Genomic DNA, 16,177 nt, shown 5'->3' on the forward strand with positions numbered 1-16,177 from the left:
GCGCAAAAGGTAATGTTCCACCAAGATAATGCAAGACCACATGTGTCTACATTCACCGGGTGGACTCTGTATGGACTCGAATAGGGTCTTTTCCCACTCCCATCATATAGCCCCGACATCGCGCCTTCGAACTACTACCTTTTTTTCACACCTGTAGCTACTTGTTGCTGGTTCTATCTTCTGTTCTGCACAGGACGTCCGAAATGAGGTTGATTTGTTTTTGGCCTCGCAGCTACCAAGTTTCTGGGCGGAATGCTTTGAGAAACTACCAAAACGTTGGCATAAAATCATAGATTTGGGTGGTGACTAAAGATACTGTTTTCATGTTTTTCCCCCGCTAACTTTATTAAGAACATTTTTGGCGAAAAACTTTCGTTACAACCAGATATTTCATCATTTTTTTGTTCAGAAGAGTTGCTGTAGAAACATCGACACTACGACGTAGAAAACGAATTAATAAATAAAAACTTTTTTTTTTTTATAAAATAGAAAAGGAGAAAACTGATTGATCATATTAGTTGCTTGCGAGGCCAGCCACCTATAAATAAGAACAAAGTATATATAATGATTTTAATTAGTCCAGCTAATGTTATTTCATAAACATATTTAATGTTTCTAATTAGAGAGCTCACGATTTAACTAAATCTTTATTTGAATCAGTCAGATTAAAAAGTAAAAAAAGTGCAGAACGGCATTGATTACTTTTAAATCTCTTGGTTTATTCATCAGTAACACTTATGATTTGCCGAAGGGCAACCGATTGCCGCATGGGAAGATAAACATATTTTATTTCGAGCAGTGATAACACTTTGCTTTTAAATAGCTGAGTTATTGGTTAAAAGAGACATCGTCTGACATTGCGGCCTTATTTATAGATTAATCAAACTTAATTTTCTAGATAATAAAATTCGATTCATCGCGTCTTTTCCAAAATAACATTCAGCGTCCGTATTGCACATACATACTTGTCGCAGAAGCCGATTAAAGCAGGTGTACTCCAAGGTCTAGTTCTATGTCCGTTATTATATGATATACGTACTTAAAACATCCCACAACAGAGTATAATTCAGTTGGCACTCTTCACTGACGATACAGCTATTCTGACGCAAACCGAAATACTTGAAAACATTTACTGTCAACTTTATCTTACTTTGCTGAAAGAATGGCTTACAGATTCGAGAATTTCAAATAATGTTAAATCAAATGCGATTCTGTTTTGCAAAGGTTATTCACTCAAATCTGAGTTAAAAAACACTACGAATACTGATTTCATTTCAACTTTCGGGTCGTTTTCTCTTCCATTAAAAATATCTACAGTTCCATACATAAAGACCCCAATCCGGATATAAACTCCTCGGATATATATAAGTTTCCTTAACAATGTAGTTTATTTACTCTATTTAAACTAAGTAAGCCTTAAAATTTCGACCCGAGGAACATGAGGCATATGTTAGGAAAAAGAAGCATAAATTCTGTGTTGCCCAACACTGTTGGTCAGAAAATCACATTTTCCAGTAGCTAAAATTATCCGAAAAACATCTCCCGGTTTCGAGTTAGATTTTCTTTATATGTTCTTATTGATTAAAAATGAAAAATAAATACTATCTTACATATTGTCGAATGGCATCAGTTTCGTTCGGTTTTATTTACCGTAATATTGCTACTGATCATCAAAAACTCATTGAATTCGTACAAAATATAAAATAGATAAATTAATTTAAAAAAAGAGAAGGGGAAAAAAATCTAAAGGGATTCTTATTTTAACATCGCACCAGAGGATATGTTAAGGTTTTTATGTTCTCACTGAGCATAGCAAGTCACCAATCTGTTCGAGACTCACTCCTGCTAACACTTTTTTTTTTTTTTTGTCTTTTTAGCTTTATTATTAAGCAGTTTTTTTCGAACTTAGGCGACATACAATTCAATAGCAAAATCACTACATATATCTTCAGAATTTTTGATACAGTGTTTGGGGTTGCCATGCATTTTTTTTTTTTTTTTTTTTTTTTTTTTTTTTTTTTTATTCGCTATATTATTTCTTTAAAAACTAGCCGTTCGAGCGGTCAGCCGCCTAAAAGAGTTATCATAAGAAAGGAAAAAGTATATAATGATTTTAATGAGTCTTGCTAGTGTCATTTCATAAAAATATTTAATATTTCTAATGAGACAAGTGCATTTTTATTTAAATGAATCTGATTAAAAAGAAGAAAAAACATTTTTAAGAAGTGCAATCACTTCGTTTGCAGTTCAGTAACAGAAAGATTAAAATTCAAATATCTTACGCCTTATGGAATGGCAAAACGCTGTTGCATGGAGATAAGTATTCAATTTGAGGAAGTGGCAACACAATATTTTCAAATAACCGAATTTCTGGATTCAAAAAAGGTAAATATTTTACATTCTGCTGAACGGCAACAGTCTGACCAACGGGAGATAAAAATGCTTTATTTCGAGTTTCGAATAGTGTTGCCACTTCACGCTTCCAAATGTCGGAGTTTGTTGAACAAAAATTCGTTAAATTTATACTAACTATGAAATAACTCAAAAACAAATTCGAAATTCAACATTTGGGCCATCTTCGGATGGAGTACTTACCTGTATTAAAAATTTGGCGCTTCTATATACTGCCGATTTTTTAAAAAGCGAGGAACGTACATAAATACACTCAGAGACTACATATTTTTTTCTTTTTTTAGTAACTATTTTAGGTGGCGCGAGTTTATTCCTATACAGGAAATAAATTTGAAACGTGTGTTTGCACTGTAAGTCTTTCTTTTCCTTGAGTCCTTATACAAATAAATATATCTTTCCAGATTTACCGCACATTTGGAACAGAGAACGGAGGTCATCTAAAAGTGAAGCCGGTATGTTTACAATCGCGGAAAGGCTGAGAGAGGCTTTGAACGGAACAACGGAGGGATCAAATCCGGACTACTTAGGGATCTGAATCTCGAGATTAACTTCAGAAACGCCTTTTACGGTGAGTTCTCTCTATTTGAACCTTTCCCACAGAGACTTTCTTACATGTCTAAATTCACTGAGTAATGGAATTTTGTTCTCAATTGTTCGCCTTCCTGCTCACGATCTAGCTCCCTTGTATAAGTTTTGCTAATGATTGGCCTACTGTATTATGCTTTTGAACCAGTAGACTGTTAAGTATTTGGAAGAAGATCGATATTTAGCAGTCAGCTTAAAATGAATAGAGTTACAATGAAATCTTCCACTTGGGCTTGAACTCAGGAGTAAGAAAACTAAATTATATAGCTTTAATGACGTCACCTTGCTTTAAAAATATTTGGTTTTAATATCTTAACTAAAACTAAAAAGATATAGCCGAAGCTATCAAGATTCAGCTTAACTAAAAATATATAGCCGAAGCTATCAAGATTCTAACAGAGTTGTCCCCTTAACGCTAACTAAAGGCGAAGCTATCGGTGTCTTGGCAAATGCGGTCAAGAGCAGGAGACTGACGTTAATTACGGAAGGGGAAAGTAAACGGCTATGTCGGGGATCATAAGGGGAGATATATTTAAAAAAAAGTGTTTTTAGGTCTCATTCAGTATCAGTATATCAGTATATCATTAACGTAATTAATGAAAGCCATTTGAAACCAAAATAGGATTTGCATTAGTAAATTACAGTTAAGAATAATGGTCCCCATTGTTCTGATTATTACTGGAATAATTTAAAGATTAAATCCGATAGTATCTTAAGATGTTTTTGCAGTTGGAAAAACAAGAATATAACTCATTTTGATTCACCTTTCTTTTCTTTATGAATGACGAATATCTCTTTGCCATACACGTGATCAAGTAGGGAATAAGTGTTTAATCCGTAAGATTATAAGTATTGATTAACATTTCCTATAACTACTTCTAATTGAGGCTTTCTAAGAGCAACCCCCTTAATTTTGACTCGCAGCTTTTAATTTTAGACTAAAATATGAGCATAGAATCTACCTTTAAGCAATGGGAATTTTTTTAAACACTGTGGCATGAGAGTGCCTAGTAATAATAGTTTTAGCGTCGCTAAGAATCCTTTTCTGGGTTCTCATATTGATTTTTTTCCAAAAAATATTAAAAGCTGCAATTGACGAGTATGAGCAATGCATAATACATACATATATAACGTAAGCATACCATAAAGAAAAATGGATTCCCAACAAAAGCTGATCGACTGCTATTGAACTCTAAATAGGGGTTTATCAGAGGGAAAATAGCAATATAATCAATTAATTGATTTTAATTATTTATTTACTGTATCGACTTATTACTTATTGTAATGGATTGGAATATTTGAATATGAATTAGCTGAATATTTAAGAAAAATATTATGACTGCCAGAATAGGAAAAAAAAAAAAAACATTTTTTGAATATTTACTTTCTTATAGAATGTAGATGAATTCATTTTTACTCAACGAAAATCAAAATTTAGTAGCTAATTACTCTGTCCTGTATCGAGCACTTTAGTTCAGTGATCCGTATTAATGTGCGCTTTTTAAAAAAAATTTAAATGCTTCAAGAATAATTAGAAAAGGGCATAATTCTCTTCTTACCCTTAAATTCTTCAATAAAAAAACTGCATTTTCAGCTATAACCAAGTGAAATAATTTTCTAAATATAATTCAAAGCATGAAAAATAAGGTACATAAACAGCTTGGAAATGGAACCAGCATTGAGATTCTCTTTAAGAAATATGGTGAAGCTTAACAAAAAGTCTACGAAGTGAAGTAATTCCGTAGAATATTTTCTAACTTTTTATGATTAAATTGCACTCAATTATACTTTATAAACGACATGTAAATACTATTTAATGTATATGTGTGGATGTGTGTGTGTGTTGCTTACTAGCGGCTGAGCTGTAAAGTCGTTGAACTCTGGCAGGTCGATCCGGGGTTCGAATCCGGATCGACGGGGATGGCTGTATTGGCGTTTTCGAGGTTTTCCCCACGTGTAACGTGCATAAGAGTCAGTTTTGCTTAGAAAGTTCTCCACGAGGCCCCCTTACCCTTAGGCAAATAACCGTCGAATGCTTTGCTATAATCAAACAAACCAGACCAAACAATAGATATATAAATAAGTAGCTTAAAAAACTGCTATATTTTACGTATACTTATCAAGTAGTATTTCAATATATATAATGATTAAAAGAAAGGAAAAGTCGGATCCTAACTGATTGTATATAATGTAATCCCTATGAAGGCCCTAACAATTCTTTGTCACTTAAAGTCGTAACCCAAAAAGAGAACAAATTAAACTTCAGATACGTATACAATACTGAATCTAATACAAAAAATACAAAATATAAAAATAAATTATACATGTACGAAACCTAACTAACTATTTATATTGATATTACGTAAATATACATATGGTAATGAACATTGTATAATAAAGATATTTTATACCTTGTTCTATATTTGGTTCCATTTATATATACCTTATACTTTAAGGATTCCATTTAAGGATTATAGTAGTAGTTAATACTACTACATATAAAACACAAAAGTGCATCAATAATGTATTTTTCAGTATTATTTAACTTCATTCTTAAGAATTTTCTGCAGTCTAGTTTGCGTAATTTTATTCATAAGTCTCAAATAAAAACAACTATTGTTTATGTGTCATTAGAAAATTAACCAAAACGCAGCGACCATAATGTAATTGAGAAACAGTCCCTTAGACGTGAAAAGGTTGAAAGCCATTCGGTTATGACTATTTTCTCACATACTCAACTACTTCGCATACATGTAACATAGCATTCGAAATGAAAAACTCAATATTTACTACAAATTCATTCGTGTAACAAATATCTGTCTTTCTACACCTATGGCTTTAAAAAAAGATGTTATTTATCTTACAGTTTATCGTTAAGTAATACATTTTCATTGTACAAAATTGCATTCATTCGAAGAATTCAATTTGTATTTTCCTCTGTATAAAATTGAATGTAGAGAAGTTAGATGTTTAAACGACCCCCAAGACCACAAGCAAGATTATCCCCTACTTTTCAGCCCCCTGTGAAAAAAGGGGTTCTAAATTTACGACCTGACCGCATATGAGGTATGAAGGGTATTTCGAAGCTATCAAGGGCCTAAAGTACGGCCGAGCGTAATAATAGCTGAGAGGAGTATCACCAAAAGTCTAATTCCCGCTGATCAGAATCTCTGGCTCTCTAACGAAGTCAGTAGAACTTCACAGTTAAATACTTCTTCTCCTCATTTGCATTCAAACGCAATTCTGAAAATACGTCCAGGTCGGAAGTCGTAAGCTGAATTTAAGGCAAGACAGGAAAGTAACTTTAACTCAAAACTAACTGTTAGAAAATTAAGCTAAACCTTACAACTTTTCCAGAAACGTAACTGCTTATCTAACTAGAAAAATTAACACCGTCAAAGGATTTGCAGAATTTTTTATAATAAATTACAGTTCACTTTCATCGAGTTTTCCTGATAAATATGTTAAAGGGAATGTATGAGACTTTAGAATGCCTAGGCATTTCATAGAGTGCCTAGCGTTTTTAGGTAAAGTGTGAAATATGAGTATTATTACATGCTTTACCTAGACATTGTATGCAATACCTAGACATTTTATAGAAAGACAAATACTACTTAGGCAAAGTATAAAAAAGATCACAATAATCCATTATTTACGAAACGTGCTTTCTTCAAAGATACAAATGTTTTTTTGAAAAAATAAGAAAAGACTGCCATTAGAAATCTTTAATTCAAAATGCGTAAATAAAAATGAAAGTTGTGCGAAACAAAGTGTATGGCATGCCCAATCAACACTGTGCGGGAGAGTGTGTAAAAACAAACGGTAAGGAAACACGAGCATGCTCCAAAAACCCTAAAGAAGAATGAAGAATAAAACATTCATAAAAAAGAAGAATGATTTTTTTTTAAAGGAATAAACACATATACACTGTGCATGCAAATTGATAGTTTGGATTATCCAACTGTTCCAGCTATCCGCGACCTACTATCCTGGCTATCTAATAATTGCGATTCCTAACCAATAATAGATATTAATAATATTGACTCTTCACCAATAATAATTCCATTCTTGTTAAATAACAGTATGCAACAATACTGACTGTTCACCAGTATTAGACATACTCTTCACCAGTAATGATGCCCATTAATAACAATGTTTCACTAATAATAGTTTTACTTTTTACCAGTAATAGTATTCAGTAATAGTGACTCTTTACCAAAAATAATATCCAATAACAAAGTGATTCTTCTCCAGTAATAATTCTACACTTCACCAATAATAGTTCTGCTCTTCTCCAATAATAGAGACTTACCAATAGTAAGTCTACTCTTCTGTTTAGTAATAGTTGTGCCAAATAATAGTTATTCCTCACCAATAATATTCTAAGTTTCCACAGTGACAGTAATAGCGATTCTTCATTCTCAATAATAGCGATTCTTCATTGTTAGTATTTTCTGCAATAGTACTGACTCCTCACCAATAATAGTCTTAAAATGGCATAAGCCATAGTCTTTAAATGACAAATAAACGGTGTCTAGTAAAAAGACACTTCACAAATAAGAGTCCTCTTCTTTAATAATAGTGCCCAGTACTTTTCACAAATAAGATTTCTATTCTTCACCAATAATTGTGACCAGTAATGGGATTCATCAATAATAGTGTCCAGTAATGGGATTCACCAATAATAATTCCACTCTTTTCTATTAATAGCGTCAATAATAATGATTTCCCTCCAATAATATTTCTGATCTTCAACAAAAATAGTATCCGATAATGGTGACTCTTAGCCAATAATAATTCTGCACTTCACTACTATTAGATTCTTATTGAACAGTAAAACTATTATTGGCGAAAATTCATTATTATCCGGTAAGGACTACTACTGATCAGAAGTCATTATTAATAGGAACTTTTATTGGTGAACATTAGAGATATTTTTGGTGCAGAAAATATTGGCGATTTGAAACTTCTCTCGAATGGTTTGTTGGTAGGGAAAGAGGGGTGGGAGACTTTTGAACCGTTCCCCGGAGTGTCTTCCTTCAGTGATGGAGCAGTTAGTGCGGTAGACTCTGTGCAAAAAATGGCAAAATTGTGGAATCCTGCCGACTTTTACCTGTTCTGCTAGTTGGAAGTGTTAATCACTTACACGATGACATTATACACAGGAAAATGTAAACATTTCTTTTCAGCGAATAAGTTGCGTGGGCTATTCTGGATTTTCCCCCAAGTGCAATAATAATACGAGTCACTTAGAAAGTCCTCCGTAGCTACATCTCTCCCAAGGCAGATAATTTTCGGTTGCTTTACTTTGAAGAAATAACCAACTTACTAACCTTTATGCTTTCTGCCTTGGAAAAGTAATTATTAAAGTAATTATTAATGTTTTCAATCAGAATTATCAACAACAGTAAAAATTTTTTTACTGAACGTAATCTTTTGTTAACCATAAATTATTAACTGCAATCACTTTAAACCATAACTGTTTATTACCCATATTTACTTTTGTATCGTATTTATCAATTACTTTAATTATTCAACATTTTCATTAACTTTTTAACCGTAACCAGCCATACAGTCTTTTATTGTAGTTAATTAATACCGTAGTTAATTATTGTTTTTAATAAGGTTTTCAACCACAATTTTTAACTGCAATTAATCATAATTATTAACGTTTAACATAACTATTAACTGCAATTACTAACGTAATTATTAACGTTTCTAAATGTAATTATCAATAACGATAATAATTTTATTATTAACCGTATATTTTTTTATTAACCATTTACTTTTAATCGTAGTTTTTTATGTCTTAATTATCAATAAAAGTAATTATTGAAATTTTTAATTAATGATTTTAAACCATACTTTTTTAATCTGTAACTGACTGTACAATATTTAAACCATAATTATTAACGTTTAATACAACTATTAATGTAATTAGTAACCATAATTCTTAATGTCATAAGTAACTGTAATTATTAACCATATTGTCTTTTAATTGTAACTATTCACACTGTGTGTAGCAAAATTTAAATTTTCAGCTGTTTGAAACGAATTGTATTCAGTTTCGACAGCCTTTGTGTAAATGAATGCAAGCCTTCGTCCACAAAACTTTCTGAATTGAAATTTTAACGGTATTATTTATGTCACTTCACGTCTTCTGACGTCATGACTCTAATTCCTTACCCCTCCTTTGACGTCATTAACGGCCGCCATGAAAAGAGTGCGATGCATGAATAATGCACTCTTTTCAGATCCTGTAATGCCTCTTGAGGATACTCACTCACTCAAAGACATCTTCCACCGCAGGGATAGGGGGATCATAACCGACGGTATTCTAATGAGCATGCTATTGGGGTTTGGGGTTTTGAAGTTCGAATTAACCTTCCATTTAACTGGAAAAGCTTTATGCGCCTTCTGTTTCAATTCTCTTAAGACTTCGTTTTCAAATAATAGAATTTCATAATACTCTAATTGATTTTAAAATCACTCTTTTTTTTTTTTTTTTTTTTTTTTTTTTTTTTAACAACCGGCTTTTTCATTGATCGTGCTGTAATGATTTACTAATCCCCTAAGCGGCATGGCTCCGAAAACATACAAAGGGCCACTGAAACATACCCGTAGTATTTAAAAAAAAAATAAATAAAAAAATAACCGTTATTATTTTTTCGTTAACCGTAATTTTTTCTTAATCGTACTTATTTTTAATCCTAGCTATTTATTAACTGCAGTTATTTTTAACCATAGTTATTTTCTAATTATAGTTATCAATTACCATATTTAATTCAGACACAATAACACGCCGAATAAATACTAATTCAGAAGTCAAACAACAAAAATCAGCGTTATACCTACAAAATTTTCACGGGACTAGTTTCGATGGTTTTACCGAACCATCATCTTCAGCTGCAAAACCGCAAATGAACAAGATAGGAAATAATGATTAGATAAGATAAGAAAGCCTGGACAAGAATAAGCAAGTGGCGCCATCTGTTGGCGAAACCAGAACTAAAACATAATTTCTCTAAAAGCCGAAGGCAAATTTGGATTGGAATTAGGATCGTTAACTAGAACAGAAAGATTTTTATGAATGTGAAATGCCTCTAGAAAATCCAGTTCTCCAATGGAAGATGTTTTTTGAATAATTTTGGCAGCAGAAAAATTGAAAGTGTGATTTTCGGACCAACAATGTTGAGCAACAGAAGACTTCTGTGTTTCCTTTTTTCTAACATATGCCTCATGTTCTTTGACGCGAAATTTTAAGGCTCTCTTAGTTTGGCCAATGTAAATTAAACCACACTGGCAAGGAATCCTATAAATACCCCAGGAATTCATATCCGGAATGGGGTCCTTGAGTATAGAAGTTGGAATTTTATTGATGGGAGAATAAACAACCCAAAAGTTAAATTTCTGCAAAATATGTGCAACTTTATAGCTAATTGATGGAAAGAAGGGAATGACAACAGAATTTTTATAATCTCCTAAAATAAGAGTGTGGCTTTTAGTGTGTTCAGATGAGAATTTTTTAACTGCTTGATTAATAATGTTGGGTGAAAAGCCCCTGTCAATAGCTATTGCTTTTAAATAATTTAGTTCTTCATCAAGGGCTAGTTTGGAGGAGCAAACTTGAAGAGCACGGAAAACATAGGAATAAAATGAAGCTAACTTTTGTTTAGTTGGATGACATGATTTAAAGTGTGGTGGAAGGCAAACCGATGAAGGTTTACGACGGTAAACTGTAGTACTGAAGTTGGATGTGTTACGTGTGACCAGAATGTCGAGAAACGGAAGAGAATTGCAAGTCTCAAGTTCAAAAGTGAATTGAATAGCAGGATCAATAGAATTCATTGTTGAAAGAACTTTATTTAAATCATCTTTATTACCTTCAAACAGGGTAAAAGTATCGTCTACGTAGCGGAACCATGCCGGGAAGTTTAAAGTTTCAAACAATTTTGATTCATAATAATGCATGTAGATATCAGCCAGGATGGGACTGAGGGGGCTTCCCATGGCTAATCCGTCAGTTTGCTTGTAATATTTATTTTGGAAAACAAAATGTGTTTGTTTCAAACAGAGTTGAGTGAGAGAAATTAGCTCATCAACTTCGATGCAAGAGAAATGAAATTCGCGAAGTCTGGTTTCTAGACATCTTAATGCACCCTCCACTGGGACATTGGTGAATAACGATTTTACATCAAAAGAAACCATGAGTAAATTACTAGGAGAAATGTTTTTAACCTTGTTTACAAACTCTATTGAATTTTTTATGGTGTAAATGTTATTGTCTAAGAGAGTGGAAAATCTAGAAACTAAATATTTAGCTAAAGGATACGAGGCAGTACCTAAATTTGATACAATAGGGCGGAAAGGAATACCACTTTACCATATTTATTTAAACTTAAATGAGGACTTACCATATTTATTTAAACTTAAATGAGGCCATACGGGTTATTAGCTATAATATATCGCAATTATTAACGTTTCAACTATACTTATCAATTATAGCAATTATTTTTATCAACCGTAATTATTGTTAGCAATAATTATGGAAGGATTTTCATTACCGTTTCTTAACCATAATATTTTATTTGTATTTAACTATACTGTTTGTAACCGTAATTGCTTATTTTCTATATTTATTTTAATTGTAATAATTTTTTAACTTATCAATAAGCGTAATTCGTTAACGTTTTTTTAAACTTAATTTTTAACCATAATTAACGGTACTGTTTTTAATAGTAATAATCAATAACGTACTTTTTTAACATTTCTTATTAACGTTTTTAACCGTAATTTATCGCAATTATTCGCCTTTTTAACTGTAATATTTTAACTGCAATTTATCGCAATTATTAACGTTTAATATAATATAATTATTAACTGTAATTACCAAAGTGATTATTAACTGTAATTATCAATAATTCTAACTGTTTTTACTAACCGTTATCTTTTAATTTTAATAGTCATTTAAGGAATCGTAATTATTTTTAAGCAATAACATAGTTACTTTTAACCATACTTATTTATTAACCGTAATTCCTTAATGTTTCTTAAACGTAATTTTTGTCTGAATTAACCTGCTATATTTAGCACTAATTATTAATACAATCAATAACCGTGATTTTAATCGTACCATTTCAAACCTTAATTTTTTCAGCCGCAATTATTTTTTAACCATAATTATCAATAATAGTAATCATTTAATGTTTTTATTAAAATTTTAACCGTCATTTTTTTAACCGAGTTTAACTTTACCGTTAATGATATTTCATTCAAGTTTAAATAACAGTTGAGAATCCATTTTTCATCCTTCCTTATACGTAGTTGTGAGCACAAGTAGCGCATTCGTTAAGCTTATGAATGAATGAATTATGAATGAATGAGATGAATATGTTGTTAAAATTTTGTTCCGAACTGTAGTAAATGTTTCGTGAATTGTCGTGATGTCACCCTTTCTACAGCATGGACCAATAAGATCCATGTCCTGCAGTCAGGTGCGTAGCGGGGGGGGGCAAAGGGGAACATCTGTTCCCGTGCGCAGCATCCAGGGGACGTTAAATTGATGTTAAGAAATTTTAGGATGAAATGTTTTCCATTCTTGGCAAACAAGAGGGGGGCGAAATCTTCAGTTGCCCCCGGGCGCTAGCTACGACTCGGCCTACAGCTATCCAGAAAATATAGACTGCAAATTCATTTCTGATTGGCTACCGTTTTCCCTCTGTGAATTCACTAGAAATCAAGATTAAGCTAACTTTTTAGCTTTGCATCTTTGTAGGTAATCATCTATAAAAATGCATCTGCATAAAATTCTATAGAAATTTTATATAGAGCTCTCACAAATCAGAATTCCATAGAAATGTTGTTTGCAATATCATGTAGTAGAAATTTTATGCAACCTCTACAGAATTATCTATCTTGCACGAACAAAATAGATATAATATAGGCATGTAAAGAATGAAATATTTTGATGGCGAAGCGGGCCGAAGGCGAAATGGCTCAAAGACACAATGGCATGACGGTTAAACAGCGGCGGTGAATAATCCCATTCCCTCCTAATGTCACACCCCACTATATCTGTAGAACATCCAAGTGTCATATACAACATACGTGATATTGTCAGGATTTAAGTTTTCAGAACGTCCAGCTATATCCCCTGATTCTCCTAAACGTAACCTCCCAAGTGCTTAATGTCACATCCCAGTATATCTTTGGAGTATCCCAGCTGAGTCTCAGCGACAGCAGAAGGAATGTTGTCAGAATATAAAGTCCTTCTTAGTATATTTTCTAGACGTCGTGGAATTTCCGAAACCCCTACATATATCCTTTCGGGTCTCTGATGTCTGATATTTTTTATACTCAATTTTTCACTGGTCATGGACCTTTTAATACATATCTCGTTCGATTTGGACTACGTACGACTGAGCTTTGTTCTTGCGGGGAGTTGGGAGACCCTGAACACTTTATCTTTCACTGTCCATTTACCAAAAAACTTCACTTGAATAAACCTTTAGATCAACACAGGCCAAAATGGGCTGAATTGATATTAAAAAACTCTAGTGAGAGTAAGAAATTTAACGAAATTATGCTTTTCTGTCAGGAATTAAATTTTTCTGTAAATAATTCTCTTAGATCATCTCTATTGGGAGTGAGTAATTTGACTTTCAGCAACTGTTAGATTTTTACTGCATAATGGTAATTGTTTAACTTTTTGTGTTTGATGCTTATTATAGTTCAGTTTTGTTGTTTCCACTACTTGTGTTACTAATTTAAAATTAGAAATGGTTTTACGTAGAACAGACGTATCTGACATTGAATGCATCTATGCTCTTATAAATTGTAACGGTTACTTGTAGCCTATTACTTTCTTATATTGTACAAATAGTCGGTTTTATTTGTGACGCACATAGTATTTGTTGTATGGTACTGAAATCGTTCTTAATCATATATATATCATGATTATTTTATTCAGTTTTGCAATTGTTAATTAAATTTAACAGAAAGTTCTTGTGACAATTTTAATTATTTTGCATATTTTAATGCATTCTTTTGTAATTGAATTGATTCGCTTTGGTGAATTTGATAGGCATTAATTGTGCATTCTATTATAAAAATTTGCATTCATGATAGTTATTTTATATTAATTTTCTTTACTTTAATCTTGAATGCATTTTGTATTTGATTTTGAAATTCTGTAAAATTTTATGTCGGCATTTTTCTAGTATTGCATTTGTCTTAGCGATGCCAGCAAACCTAATCTAGAATAATTATTTTGTATATCTTTTTGCACTTTTCTGAATTGAATAGTTGACCTGTTTTTGTGAATTTTATTGGTTTTACTTGAGTTCTCTATTGTAAAATGTGCATTTAAGGCAGTATTTTATAATAATTTTCTTTGACTTATTTTTGAATGTTTGACATTTTTGAATGAATGTGGTTTTTGAATTGGAAATTTTTCATATCTTTATGTTGGCATTATTCTTGTACTGTATTTCTATCGCGTTGCCAGCAAACCTGATGTAGAGTTTTTATATTACTTGGAGTGGTTTTGCTTTTAAACCAAGTTTATGTTTTGTATTGTAATAATATTTCAAATTCAGTGTATTTTATGATAATATTGTTCAGTTATCAAAGTTATTGGTTCTTAATTCTGAATTCATATGAAGAAATTTTATTTGGCAGTTTATTTTTGTCTTAGTTTATCTTTATGCATTTTTTCTAAATTGAATGGTTCTTCTTGATATTGTGAATCTAATTGAAATTAATTGTGTATAATACAGTAATGGATGTATTATATTTTGTTTGTTTGTTTGTACCATAGTTTTTATTTAAATTAGTTGGACTCAGTTTTGAAAGTATTTCGTATTTTCAGTACAAATTATGAAAGTATAGTCGGTTTATTGTTTGTATGTTATAGGTACTACTTGTAACATGCTTTCTTTAGGGTCTATTAATGACTATGTTACTTATGTCCTTGTGTTCTTGAACGCCTTGTATGCCACTGTAAACTTATTCTGCTTAGTTATAATAAATAGCTTCTGGAGGCAGGGGCTTTAATCCGTGTAAGGCAGACATCATGTCAGCTAGGTAATGGAGCCCCTGTTCTCTGGTTAACGGTCTCTGATGTCACATGCTAGAATGTCCTCGCCCGCTGGTTTCAAAATAAACCCTAGAAATTCATCTAATTAATATTTGGTTATCATTCTTGTTTTGAAAGAAGGTAGACAATTTATTTTAAAACCTTAGAAAATTTCAAATCTCTATAAAAGAGTATATTTTTGAATGTTAGAATTTTAAAGTCCATAAAAGAGTAAAATATTACGTACCACTATACAGTTAAGAAAATCGTTTTTCAAATGAAATGCAGAAAAAGTATGTATAACTTATGTATGTCTCGAACTGGGATAAAACAACGGTACCTAAAGCCATCAAATTTTTAATAGCGTACTTCTCCACCCGAATATGGGTATCCAGAAACCGAAATTTAGAATTTGTTTTATTATCTATTTCATGTTTTCTAAAGCATTTATGAGATTTTGATTAAGAAACTCAACGATTTCAAAGTGTACAATGACAATAATGTACGGGAAAAAAAAAAAAAAAAAAAGGTTTCAGATTTTAAATTACGTCCAAAAGGGCGTTTTTTTTTTTTTTTTTTTTTCTTTTTTTAACGTTTTGTGTTTGTGTGTTAACTTTTTTTATTAAATATAATATTCTTCGCAATTAAACCATAAAATTCCGTTCAAGAGCAATATCGCAAAATAATTTTAAAATGAACATATCGTTAGAATTTCCGATATACAGTCTCACACGCTGGTGGTAAAAATGTTTTTCTGTGCAACAGTACAGCATTGCCATTGCTCGCTTCGAAATCCTCGAGTTTGTTATTAAAATATTCGTTAAAGTTTCACAAAATATGAAATCGACAATAAAGCAAATTCCGAATTTAAAATTTGGGTTTCCAGATGCCCATATTCGGGTGGAAACATTTAATATTGAAAATTTGATGGCCTCTAGGTACCGTTGTTTTATCATAATGAGAAAAACATGCATACAGTTATACAGATTCTTCATTATTTAATTTCTTTAAATATAATACAGGGCTCTAATATTTGGTGGCAACGATTTGAAAAGTGAAACAACGCTTATAGTAAATCAAAGCAAAATGCCAAAACAAAATTAA

General features: G+C 31.8%; 1 protein-coding gene across 1 annotated transcript in view; it reads left to right on the top strand.

Moving 5' to 3' along the window:
* The window catches only part of LOC118197830 (A-kinase anchor protein 13-like), a 281,410-nt gene that overhangs the window by 82,356 nt on the left and 182,877 nt on the right, over positions 1-16,177 (top strand). Inside the window, exon 2 of the mRNA XM_085812122.1 lies at positions 2,814-2,980. The gene's annotated coding sequence lies outside the window, so the exon portion shown is untranslated. The remainder of the gene's footprint in view (positions 1-2,813; positions 2,981-16,177) is intronic.

The sequence above is a fragment of the Stegodyphus dumicola genome, chromosome 2, assembly GCF_044657685.1.
Source record: "Stegodyphus dumicola isolate Sdum_Otavi_A_Nest chromosome 2, ASM4465768v1".
Classification (NCBI taxonomy): domain Eukaryota; kingdom Metazoa; phylum Arthropoda; class Arachnida; order Araneae; family Eresidae; genus Stegodyphus; species Stegodyphus dumicola.